Raw genomic sequence first — 12,511 nt, forward strand, 5'->3', positions numbered from 1 at the left:
GCAGGGGGTGGGATGGGATCAGCTTTAGGACCCTCCCAACCCAAACCATTCAGTGATTTTATGATTTTTATGCTGGAGAATTATGGGGAAGGTGATAAAAGCAGGAGGAGTCCAGAGTAACGTTGTGTGACTGTGGAGCAATGGGAGGGGGCAGATGCTGCAGGGCCCCATCCTGCCCAAACCAAAATTTGCAGCAGACACTTGAATGACCTGCTCAAGGCTCCCCCACCCTGCACGCCTCTTTCCAAACCTACCAGAAGGAGTGAAAAGCATGACTATTTCCAGAGAGGGTTTTTCCATGGACCAGAAAAAGCCCTGAGCAAGAAAGAATGGTATTTTAATTTCCACTTCCCATCCATTTTTAAAGGTTCTATTTCTTTAAGAGGGGGCAGATACACTGCAGTCTGCTTGGCACTTCAGGAGGAAGTTTATTTCTGTCCATACCAAGTACAGACCCTGCATGGACCCTCTCGCTCTCTTTCTACAAGAGCTCAGGCAAGACCATATTTCCCTACCATCTGTAGAGGACAAGGTGCTGAGGTTGACTTTCAAGGAGTACTGTGCCACAACTTTCTTCCAGGGACCTGTTTGGGAAAAAAGGGGAAACATTTGAAAATCAGTTTTTAAAATCTAAGCTTAATACAGGTTTCTAATAACTGGCTGAAATGACTTGGTCAGCATTTCTCATCCTCTTCTCTCAGCAGTGTAGGGAGTGTTGAAAGTTACAAATTAAAAAAAAAAAAAAAAAAACTAGTCAAGGAAAAATAAACTAAAGCATTTTATTTTCCTGTCTTCCAGCTTCATCAAAAATGAAAGTCATTGAGAGAAAGAAAGGGACAATTTCTTAGCTCAATTATCATTTTGGCACCACCAAACATTAAATTTGTAATAAGAAGTGATGAGCATCTCTGAATTCTCCACCTGCATGCTTGATATCCTTAATATTTCAGCCCCACTCGTAGACTTCAAATGACCATTGCTCAATACAGTCACCAGGGACTTTGACAGAGGCTGCAGGAACCAGGTTCCTCTCTGGGTCAAACCTATCACCTCCGTATACAGCCCTGCAACCTCCTCCTTCCTCTGGGAGTGGGCTATTGAAGTGCAAATGGATCTAAACTAGCCATGAATAAATTTAGGCTGGAAATTACAAGAAGCTTTCTAATTATCAGAGCTGTGAATATCTGAAAGGACCTACTGAACAAAGCAAGATGGTTCTGGTCATTGTGGGCATTTTGGGAGGTACCAGGGCCATAATTCACAGAGCAAATTTTCTGATTTGCCAGCAGTGAAAATGATGTGTGCTTTCTTACACATTCCTGTGCCTTCGGATAGACTCTGCAGCAATAATGAATCACGGACTCATTTAGGCTGGAAGAGTGCTTTAAAATCATCGAATCCAACCATCCCCCCAGCACTGCCAAGGTCACTGCTATCCCATGTCCCCAGGGGCCACATCCCCACAGATTTGAAATCCCTCCAGGGATGGGGATTCTACCCCTGCCCTGGAAAGCTGTGCCAGGGCTGGACAACCCTTTCAGTAAATAAATTTCCCCAACTAAAAAATTTAAATTTTAAATTTAAACCTGTTCCAGTGCAACTCAAAGCTATTCCCTCTGCTCCTGTCCCTGTTCCCTGGGAGCACAGCCCGACCCCCCCGGCTGTCCCCTCCTGTCAGGAGCTGTGCAGAGCCACAAGGTGCCCCCTGAGCCTCCTTTGCTCCAGGCTGAGCCCCTTCCCAGCTCCCTCAGCCTCTCCTGGGGCTCCAGCCCCTTCCCAGCTCCATTCCCTGCCCTGGACACGCTCCAGCCCCTCAGTGTCTCTCTTGTCCTGAGTGGGTCCAAACCCAAAATCAACATGTTGGCCCATCACAAAGTGATTTTTTCAGGGTCAACTCTTAAGGTTTTACAAGTAACTTCATGAGAGTTTTAACCCTGAAAATCCAGACTCACCCATGCCTGCATAAGCCAACTGCTTTTTAAGCCAAATCAGGTATCTCAACAAAAAAATCCTCATTTAGTTTTGATAGGTATGAGGTCACTGCTTTAACCATGGCTGTCAGTGAAGACTTCCTTGAAGACCTAGAAGAATTTAAATAGATCACAGACCCTGTTCTACCTAGGTACCATATCTCTAAGAGGAAAAAATTCACAGGTGTGCATCTGTACACATTTACAGGCGTGCAAACTTGCGTGTACACATCACACATGTGCACAGACAGGAACAAGGATCTCCTCTCTTGGGGAAGAATTTGGCTGAGGTCAAGGCAGCAGGCTTGGGCCTGAGATCTGGCACTGACTGGGTCTCCTAGCACCAAACCCAGTGGAAGTATTCATAGACACATCTGAATCCACGTCAAAACTTAACATTTTTCAAGCAGCAGATTTTATTGCTCCACAGCAAAGTGAGCATTTCTTCTAAGCAGAATCCTTTCTTCCCTTCGAGTCCTCCCCCCCCGTAAAAGCTGTTGAATTGCCTCTTTTTTCCTTCCCATTGCTCATTCCTATAGCAGAAGTGGAATTGATTTTTGATACTATCCATTTTGTTTGTCACAGATCGTCCTCCACTTCCCTCTGCGCATTGCTGAAATATCACCCACAAATGATTATTCCTATCACTGCAGCCAACGCTTCGCCTGGGGCAGGGAATTTTCCCTCAGCTAAAAGTGGCCGCGTAATTGAAGGCAGAGAACACCAGTACCTGTAGCCTGAAAATGTTAATAAACTACCAGAGGTCCCAGGAAAGTTAAATATTGGGAGGGATGTCAGGGCTGCGGTGTGATTAGTGGAACTGAACGACAAAGAGCACCTGCCCAAGGCGCCGGCACAGGGGGGATCAGTCTCCCTCTGACATCTGAGCATGGCTCCTGCCTCCCAGGATGGGCTTCTGCTGGCAGGGAGGCAATCAGAGCAGGAGAAGCGTGCTCGTACTGACACTGAGCTTGATTTTCTGGCTGCGGATCTGGGGGCTTGGGGCTGCTGTGTTGATGCTGTAAAGGATCTTGAGCTTTTGGGACTCACCTTACACTTGATGTTGGGATTTCAGTAGCCAGGTTGTGCAGGTGTCTCATTTCCATACTTGCTATCTAACAAATGCACATATTTTTTGGATTTATTCAGATTTTACCTTGTCCTGAAGGTTCATAGTGTACTTTGTAGATTTGCAAATATACTCAGGCGCTCCATATTCAGACAAAATAAAATAAGATTATGTATGAAAAAATGTTCTTATGAATGAGAGAGGATTCTTATGTATGAAAGATGGTGTATGTAAATGTTCTCATGCTAATTTGTTCCTTAGAAGCAGAATACAGAGCGTATGTGAGTGCATGTGTGTGCTTTACAAGGGTATGTACTGAACAAAACAAAGGGCAATGGCTTCCCACTGCTAGGGGACAGGGTTAGATGGGATATTGGGAAGAAATTCCTGGCTGTGAGGGTGGGGAGGCCTTGGCACAGGTTGCCCAGAGCAGCTGTGGTTGTCCCTGGATCCCTGGAAGTGTCCAAGGCCAGGCTGGATGGAGCTTGGAGCAATCTGCCCTATTGAAGGTGTCCCTGGGGTTGGTCTTTAAAGGTGCCTTCCAACCCAAAAAAATTTCAGGATTTCTTGCATGAAATATATAGAGATGCATGCCTGTCATGGCTTGTGTGCCACAGGGATATTCTGGGGGGATTACATATGCCAGCTGCACTATACTATGTTATGTTCATCATGTTATATATTGTAAATATTATATATGCTGTATCACAGGTTGGTTGGCCCCTGTGCAGTATGGTGGCTCTGCTTGAGTGAAGAATGTCGTTTTCCCATGCAAACACACTGCAGGGTAAGTCACAGCTGCTCATGGCACCAAGGCTCAGCCCTGTCTCACAGAACCTGGGCTGTGCCGCAGCTTTGTAAGACCTGGTAGCTGATCTCGCTCCAGAACAACCACTGGTAAGCAGGGAGGGGATTTTTCTTCCTGATAAATTGGTGTTCCATTGGATTCTCTGAATTTGGAGAGCTGTTTGCCCAGAATGGGGCTTGAAGACCCAGGCCCTGGCTTTGGCAGTGCTAACTGCAGAGGTGCTGTAATGCAAGGGGTTTGCACGAGAGGGTGAAGGATTATTAATTGTGATTTCCACACATGCCTCCCTTGCATGTAACTCGGCTTTTCCCCCCGGGAAAGAGAAAGGTCCCTTTTCTGTTATTTACCAGCCTTTCTTTTCTTGCTTGCTTGATTCCATTCTTTCCTTTAGCAGGGTATCTCTAATCATTGCCTTGCGTCATTATCATTATCTCTTTTTATGATCTTTAGTTACGATGTCAAAGAGAAGAAAAATGAGCTCAGTTTTCTGGCATCCTAACACATATTGATTTCAACAGCAGCTGCCATGAGGCCTTCACATATGATGGATTGCCACTAGACTGATGCAAAAAATACCCGCATAAATAAAAGTATTCAGCAAAGAGAACGATCAGTGATTGCATAACTGCATCATCATATTGACCAACAGCCCAGGCAAGTTCAGGGGGTGATCTTAGCACAGACTAGAGTTCTTCAGGAAAAGCTGTAAGAGTTTGCGTTGAAGACCCTGTTTCAAGTAGTTATTTTAATGAATATCCCTTGGATTCTTGGGAGCTTCCTTGAACCTGGAAAAGCAAATAACCCAGTCTAAGTTGTAGGGCACCTTGCTGGTGTCAGCCTTTGCTCTTTGGATCACACAGAAAAGAGCTATACCATCACAGAGGAAGACATTCCTTGGGGGGAAGAAGATTACATGGGACTTCCCTGTGCTTTTGCTCCTTTCTGGAAGCACCAGACACAGGAATGGCCCACCCCAGGTGAGGGAGGAACTGGAAAGCACCCAGGCAGTGCTGTGGGCAGCAGAATGAATTTTAGGGATGTTCTCCAGCCCTAACAGTCCTGTTACTCTATGTTTCTAAGGTCCTGGAGAGAATCTTGGGCACTGCAGGTTGCATTTCTGGGTTGCACTGAGGGTTCTTGTGCTTGATCTGCCTCAAGAGTGCCTCTAAACGAGTTCCTTGAAAAGCCCAGGAGCTGGAGGCAGTTGGGTTTTCTGCCAGAACAGTTTTGGGAGAACATCTTTTGGCTGTCTCTTATCAGCATTGCAGACCTGGAGGCTCCCAGGCCAGATTAGGAGGGTGAGAACAACATGAGCCGTTCAATTTAATTTAATTTAGTGTTGGTCTCTTCTCCTTGGTAAGAAGGGACAGGACAAGAGGAAATGGCCTCAAGAAGCTCCAGGGGAGGTTTAGGTTGGACATCAGGGAAAATGTCTTCAGCAAAAGTGTTACCCAGCCTGGCACAGGTGTCCAGGGTATTGATGGTGTCCCAATTCCTGGAGGGAATTAAAAGCCATGTGGCCCCTGGGGACAGTGTGGCAGTGGTGGCCTTGGCAGTGTTGGGCAGTGTTTGGAATTGATGATCTATGAGGGCTTTTCCAATCTGGACAATTCAGGTTTTTTGCTCCCAAGCCACTAGCATCAAATCTCTGGATTCAACCCTAGCTTTCAAAGAAAAAGGATTCAACCCTTACTTCCAAAGAAAAAGAAAAGGATCATAGAATATTTTATTGCAGTTTTTCTTTCCCACTCTCTTCTATTCCCTCCTGAAGGCAACGTCAGCCTTCTGAGCCTCTCTGAATTGTATCTTTCCATCTTTTAAAAGAATGTCCTGTTTCTTACAGGGCAGGGGTTGGAACTATTCCTGCTTTCTTTTTCTGTTTTCATCCATCTGCACCAGCCTGGCAACCAGCAAAAATACACATATAAAGATGTCTTAATCTTAAATATAATTAGATATAATACCTCACGCAGCGTTGTATGATTAGTAAAATATATGATCATTAGTTATTAGATTAATGTGTCTACTTGTGTAACTGAAAGCCATTTGCAGCCAGAAATTAAATAGCTCAATTTGCTGTAATTGACTTATCTCCCATTGAGATTACTGCACTTGCTGCTGGAGAAGGTTTCTTCAAATGCTAAAAGCAGCTGCTTGGAGAAGCTGGGTCCTGTTTTCTTTGGAAAGCCCCCACCCCGCTGGAGGCAGAGATGTCTGAGGCGAGGTCTGGAGGATCAGCAGAGCCGTAATTACGGCTGCTGAAATAAGAGCCGCTGCATTTGGGGAGAGGTAACCCATCGTGATGATTCCCGTTCTCAGGAACCGGTGGGGCCAGAGTCAGATCAGACCACAAGAGATGTGACCATCTTTTACCCCCTGTGGGCACCAGCCCCATGCATGCTGTTGTAAATCCAGGGATTCCTGGATTTCCCTTCTGTTCGCCTGGGAAGAGCGAGCGGCCGCGCACGGGTTCTGAGCGTCCTGGCAAAGGGCTCCGTGCAGAGCAGCGGCGTGGCAGGCACGGAGCAGCAAGCCCCGTGGGGCTGGGCAGGGTATCTGCAATGCAGGTCTCTCCTCCCGGGGTGCCAACAGCGGCTCCATGGGCGAACACGTGCGGAATAGGGAATTGGGAGCACGTCTCTTTCTGGCGACGTGGGATTGTGCCCTTAAATTATCTGCTGACACCTCTGACATTGGGAGGTGCTGAGGGGCCCTACAAATCTCAACTTTTGCTGCTGCCTCTTGTTCTTCTTCTTCTTTTTTTTTTTTTTTAAATAGGTTTTCTTATGGTTTTCTTAATTTATTTTTTTTTAGCCACAGCAACTAAGCGAACCGTTCAAATTGAAACACTGAAATGAACCAAGCTGAACAATAAACTAAAACATGCCTAGAGCAAGTTGAGCAATAAACAGGTTTTTAATTTTTTTCCCCCTTCCATCTCGGTGGTGTCTGTCTCTGATAGATGATGTGACAAAGGAAGAATCCTCAATAAATTCTAAATTCTGAATACTAAATCAGCGAGCAAGAGCAAATGTGTGAGATGCCATCCCAGCTCACAGTGGCTTCACTGCTGTGATACCACAATGCTACTGCCCCGTGGGGCTGGGATGGAGGTGCAGATGGACAGAGGGACATGCATCAAATCCATCCATCCACACGTGATGGTTTTATCCAACCTACACCCAGCCCAAGTCCATAACCCAGGTGTGACTGAAGCTCTTCCCACTGTATCCTGACTGGAGTCTCCAAGGGAAAATATTATTCATAGATTTTAAGGCCAGGAGGGGATATTTTGCTCTGCTCTGACCTCCATTAAAACACAGGCCAGGGAACTTCAGAGTGATTCCTGCAGGAGGAACAAAGGAGAGGGATCATCTACTGTGTAATTTCATCTCATGAGAGATGTAAATATGTTGTGATTTCTACTAAGGGATGCCACGGAGAAGGAGAACCTGTGAGGGAGATACTAAAGGAAAAAAGCCTTGAGCTGAAATTGTACCAAGATGATCTATGTGAACTTACTGCTGTATGTTCTTTCTCACCTTTCAGGGGGCTGAGTGCTGTAAAATGCTTGCCCTTGCAAAAACTGCGTGGTTTGAGAAAAAATCTTTTTTTTTTTTTTTTTTTTTTTTTTTTTTTTTTTTTTTTTTTGCTAAAGCATTGTCACAGTCATTGCCTCAGGAGGACCTAAATGTGAAATAATCCCCCAAGGGCTGTGATATGTGATACAGTGTGAAGGGAGATGCTGGCAGTCACACAGTGTGCGTTGAGCCCTGGGACAAGTTTATGCTCCAGACCTCAATTTGCAACCTGCGTTGAAGAGAGCTGAGGTACATTTTCCTTCTGCAGCACCTTTCGTGCTCTGGTTGTTCTGCCTGAGTTAGGAGGCAGCACCTTTTCCTTCTTGGATGTCAGGCAGCCTCTTTGGGAGGAGCTATATGTTCCTGCAGAAAGCACTCTCTAATCTTTGGTGCAGAGTTTCTGCATAGACTTGTTTCTCGCTACAGCTCAGCCTACCTGCACCTGTTTATTCCTCATGTGGTTTCCCATGGAACTTGTTGATATCTAGAAGTTTTTATCTTCAATGAAGGAAAGCCTTAAGTTTGACTGGAGAAACCCAGCAGCCTAGCTGGAGTCTCACTCTGAATTATTTTCCTTCCACTGAAATTGCAGCTCAGCTTGAAGTTGACACAGTCAAATGTACATGAGCACAGCCCATGTTTGCAATTTAATCCTTCAAGCTCTGCATGGCACTGCTGAACAGCCCACAACAGGGGTGACATCAAACTCAATAATTCAGGCACTCAGCTTCCAACCCACCCTTAGTCATGGTCCTGGTCTGAGTAGGCCTGGGGTCTGGTCTAGCTCATGAAAAGTGGAGTTCTTTCAAACTCACACCCCAGTGTTTGTCTGAACTCAGTCTGTAGATCCAAATTAATCCTTTCAATCTGTCCACACAGGTAAATCAGAATGACTTCCTGAAGCATCGCCAGGGAGCCGGTGCAGAGACCTCAGGTTGGCTTGACACAGTTTGTTGGAGGAAAATCAGTTTAGCCCAGACTGCAAGCTAATGGATGATTCACAAAACTCAGAGTGACAGGGAAGAATTTGGGCCTCTGTCCTTCAGGAATATTCCCATGGCTTGCACATAACGCCTTGGTGTGGTTAAAATGCATGAGCAGACAACGATAAACTCAAGCCGGCACTATTATAAAATGTGACAAATAAGCCATGATGCCGAGTGCAGATTACCTTTAGGTACTTCTGAACTATTGCTGCCATGAGTTCTGCTGCCAGGCTATGTTCTGAGGACAGCCCAGGTATTATCAGATTTATCACTTTTTCCTCCTCACTCCATTTCTCACAGCCAAACACATCAGCAATTCACCGGAGACCATTGCCAGGGTTTTTTTTCACCTTTTCATGTCTCTTCTGAATAATTTTGCCATGTTGTTTTTATCATATTTAGATGACAAATACTACTACAGCACCTTTCTCCCTTTATTTCACTCTCACCATAAACCATGAATGAAATTATCTCCAGATCTGTGGAACACCACTTGGAAGGACAAAGCAAATCCAGGTGGTGTTGGGAATGCTGAGGTAGAGCAAAGTACCTCAAAAGTCCTGCCTCATCTCACCTTCCTCTTTAGGTGTGATATACTCAAAAAAAAAAAAAACCCTTGAAAATATCTCTGAAAATTATATGTACAGGGTATGAACTGAAGGGCAGTTCTTCTATCTGGCTGGAAGAAATGCTCTAAAACAAAATATTCCAGAGGTGTCCAGCAGCTGTGAGTGAAAACAAGGCTGTGCTGGGTGCTCACTGGGTAAAAGTAAATAAAATCAAAGAATTTAATTTATTAATAAGTAAATTAAATTCATTTATTAATAAATAAACGTATTTTGAGAAGGACAGTGTTTCTTGCCACTTCTGAAAAAGGGGCATTGCTGTAAAAGCAGTTCTGTGACAGTACCAGGAGCTGAATCATAGAATTGGATTACAAAGGACATTATAATTCATCTGTTCCACCCCCTGCCATGGGCAGGGACACCTTCCACTAGCCCAGGCTGCTCCAATTTTTGTCCAACCTGGCCCTGGACCCTGCCAGGGATGCAGGGACAGCCACAGCTGCTCTGGGCACCCTGGGCCAGGGCCTGCCCACCCTCCCAGCCAGCAATTCCTGCCCAATATCCCATCTGGGCCTGCCCTCTGGCCCTGGGAAGCCATTGCCTGGCTGCTGGCCCTGCATGCCTTGTCCCCAGTGCCTGGGCAGCTCTCCTGGAGCCCCTGCAGGCCCTGGCAGGGGCTCGCAGGTGTCCCTGGAGCCTTCTCTTCTCCAGTCTAAGCCCAGGTATTCCCCCTCCTGCTCTCCCCAGCCTAGGGCTGCTCAAAAGAAAAAGCTACTCTTCATTTTCCTTTGGACAAGCGGGTGGTTCAGCAGAGCTGAGAGACTGGAAAAGAAAGGTAATGGACATTTTACAGCCACGGAGCTGATATAGCTGGAGATAAAGGCACTGTGAGCTCTGGTGTCACAAACTTTATTGTCAGGTTGGTGTACATAAAAGGAGAAACACAACATGGTTTTCAGACATATAAAACAGAGCCTAAAATTCTGGCAGTTAGGGAAGAAATAGGTGATTTTTAATTCACAGGTGGTGAAAAGGAGGGCATTAATAAGAAAAAAAGGCAAAAGAAAAAGGTGTAGTAACAGATGAATTGCATGAAATGGGCCTGTCTGGCAAAGGAAGATGGCTGGGGTACTGCTGGTTAGTTTTAATTTTTGTTATAATAGTGGTCAGCCACTGTGCATCAGGACAGTCCAAAGGGCTGGAAACAATGTGCTAGGCATAGGCTGTTCTCCACTTGCCTAAGACTGGTGGAGAGATGTGAGAAACCACCCTTAATTCATTACTGCCTCTTCCTGGTGAAGGCACAAGTTGTTCTGAGAAGATAAATAGTCAATGGTGGTTTCCTGCTCCTATTCCTTATGCCTTTCAGAAATGCACAGACCTCTGTAATAGTCCCTATCAACTGCCTCTTTCAAGACATCTCAGACACCTGTGATAAGCAAAACTCATCCCAACCCCTAACCTGTCCATTCTTGCCTTCTCCAGTGTCCTTATCAGAGGCAAAGCAATCAGATTGCCACCAAGCACAGCCCATTCTCATTGACTCCTCTGGAGAAACCTCATGGGCTTGGGATTTCTTTCATGCTTTATGCAGGATTGTTGCACAGGATCCATTTATTTCTACACCACAAGGATAAACAAAGATATAATTCTTTCTTCTCCGTTAAATTTATGCCCTCATATTTATTGCTTTTTTGACAGGATTAGTCTCACACTTCACAAAATTTAAAGGATATCTGTTAAGTATAGAAATTCTAACTATCAATACAGGAATTAAGCTGCTTAATAAAATATCCATACCACCCCCCCAGCTGTCCATTCCCCAGTGCTAGTGGTCTTTATCAGCTCCTTTGTCCGGGATGAGTAGAGGTGCCAAACCCTTTTCTCCTCGTAAGGGAGAACTGGCAGATGATCTGTGCCAAGCCACAAAGGAAAACAAAATGTTAGGAAAAAAAAGTAATATTCAGACAAGGCAATTCACCATGGCTGGCAAAAACAAAGACAATATTCATTTTAGAGAGGGACAAAAACATTTTTCTTTTTTTCAGTAGTGACAAGGAAGGGTGGGGGCACAAGGTAAGTAATTAAATGCTAGAATTCATCTCAAACAAAATTAAGTTCTTACCAAAGACACCTGAATAAAGAGTTAATTATCCCCAGTTCTTCCATTGGAGTTTGCACTTCTCAGGCTAAATAAAATCCCCTGTCAAAGGTGAATCTTTTTATTTCTCACTGTGGCAACTGTGTGTTCAAAGTTATGTAGGTACTCAAAGATATTAACAGAGATGTGGGAACAGGTCCATGTCAGCTGGAAATTCCTGCAATTAAGAAACAGAGCAGAAGGAAAGAGCTGAAGCTGAGAAGAAATATTGACCTGAAAAACTTCTGAATTTGTTGATCATGGGCGTCATGTCACTCTAACTAAATTTTTCCTTTCCCTGTAGTATCAAAGGGTCATTTTTCCTGCTGCTAATGACATGAGAGGCCTTACACTGTTGCTGGTTATTAACAGTGATATCCATAACAATAATAAAAAATACTGAAGGTACAGAATGTACCTTCAAATGTGCATTCTTTGTCTGCTCCACTAATAATCTTCTCCCTTTCCCGCATCCAAAACTATCACCTTGCCTCCCTTCCAAAGATGATGAATCAAGCAAACGTCACCCAGTGCTAGCTCCAGAGTGAAACCCAGTGAGCAGTTAACTGGAAACAGCAATGCATTCTCCTCATTTCAGCCAGAACCAGGAAAGCTGTGATCAAGAATAAGATCCATCCTAGACTGGGATCTGTCTCCAGTCAAGGACGGGGTGCAGCTGAAATGCAAATGAAACAGGAGAGCTGTTGACGTGGGTGAAATATAATTACCTAGGCAAAGATCCTGGGTGCAATGCTCCTGCATAGAGCTGGCTTTTCTGAAATCTGAAAGGTCTTTTGGATATCTAGTATAAAAAACATATCCTGCCTTTCCATGTCACCCATTCAAATGTGTCTGGTTTCAAATGCTTGACTCAAAGGTTTTTTTTTTAAGGGAGAAAGACAAACTTTTTTTTTAAAGTCATCAGGAAGGCAGAAATCTTCTTTTCCCCCTGATGATTATTATCCATGGTTAATTATCTTCTCTGAGAAAAATGTGTGTTTTGTTTCCAATTTGACATCTTACAGCTTTAGACTCCAGTGCTTGGCTCTTGTTACGTCTTTTCCCACCTGACTAAAGAGTCCTTTGGTACCCACTGAAGGATCCAGGATGGAAATACACTCTCTCATCAGTTCTCCTCTATATCTTTCTGATAAGCTGAATAGATCATGTACCTCCAGCTGCTCGCTATGGGACAGCTTTTACCCTTCCATTACTCTAAGCTCACATTCTTTAATAACAGTGCCCTGAGGTCTTTAACCACTGTAAACAAGGTCACACAGCGTAAGGACAGAGCTACGAGGGGGCAAAGCTGCTTATTAAAGGTGAAAAAACACCACAGCAACAGTTTGCCCTCTGGAGCCTCAGCTCTAGCATGGTATAGAAATACACTG

This window comes from Motacilla alba, chromosome Z (assembly GCF_015832195.1).
Source record: "Motacilla alba alba isolate MOTALB_02 chromosome Z, Motacilla_alba_V1.0_pri, whole genome shotgun sequence".
Lineage (NCBI taxonomy): Eukaryota > Metazoa > Chordata > Aves > Passeriformes > Motacillidae > Motacilla > Motacilla alba.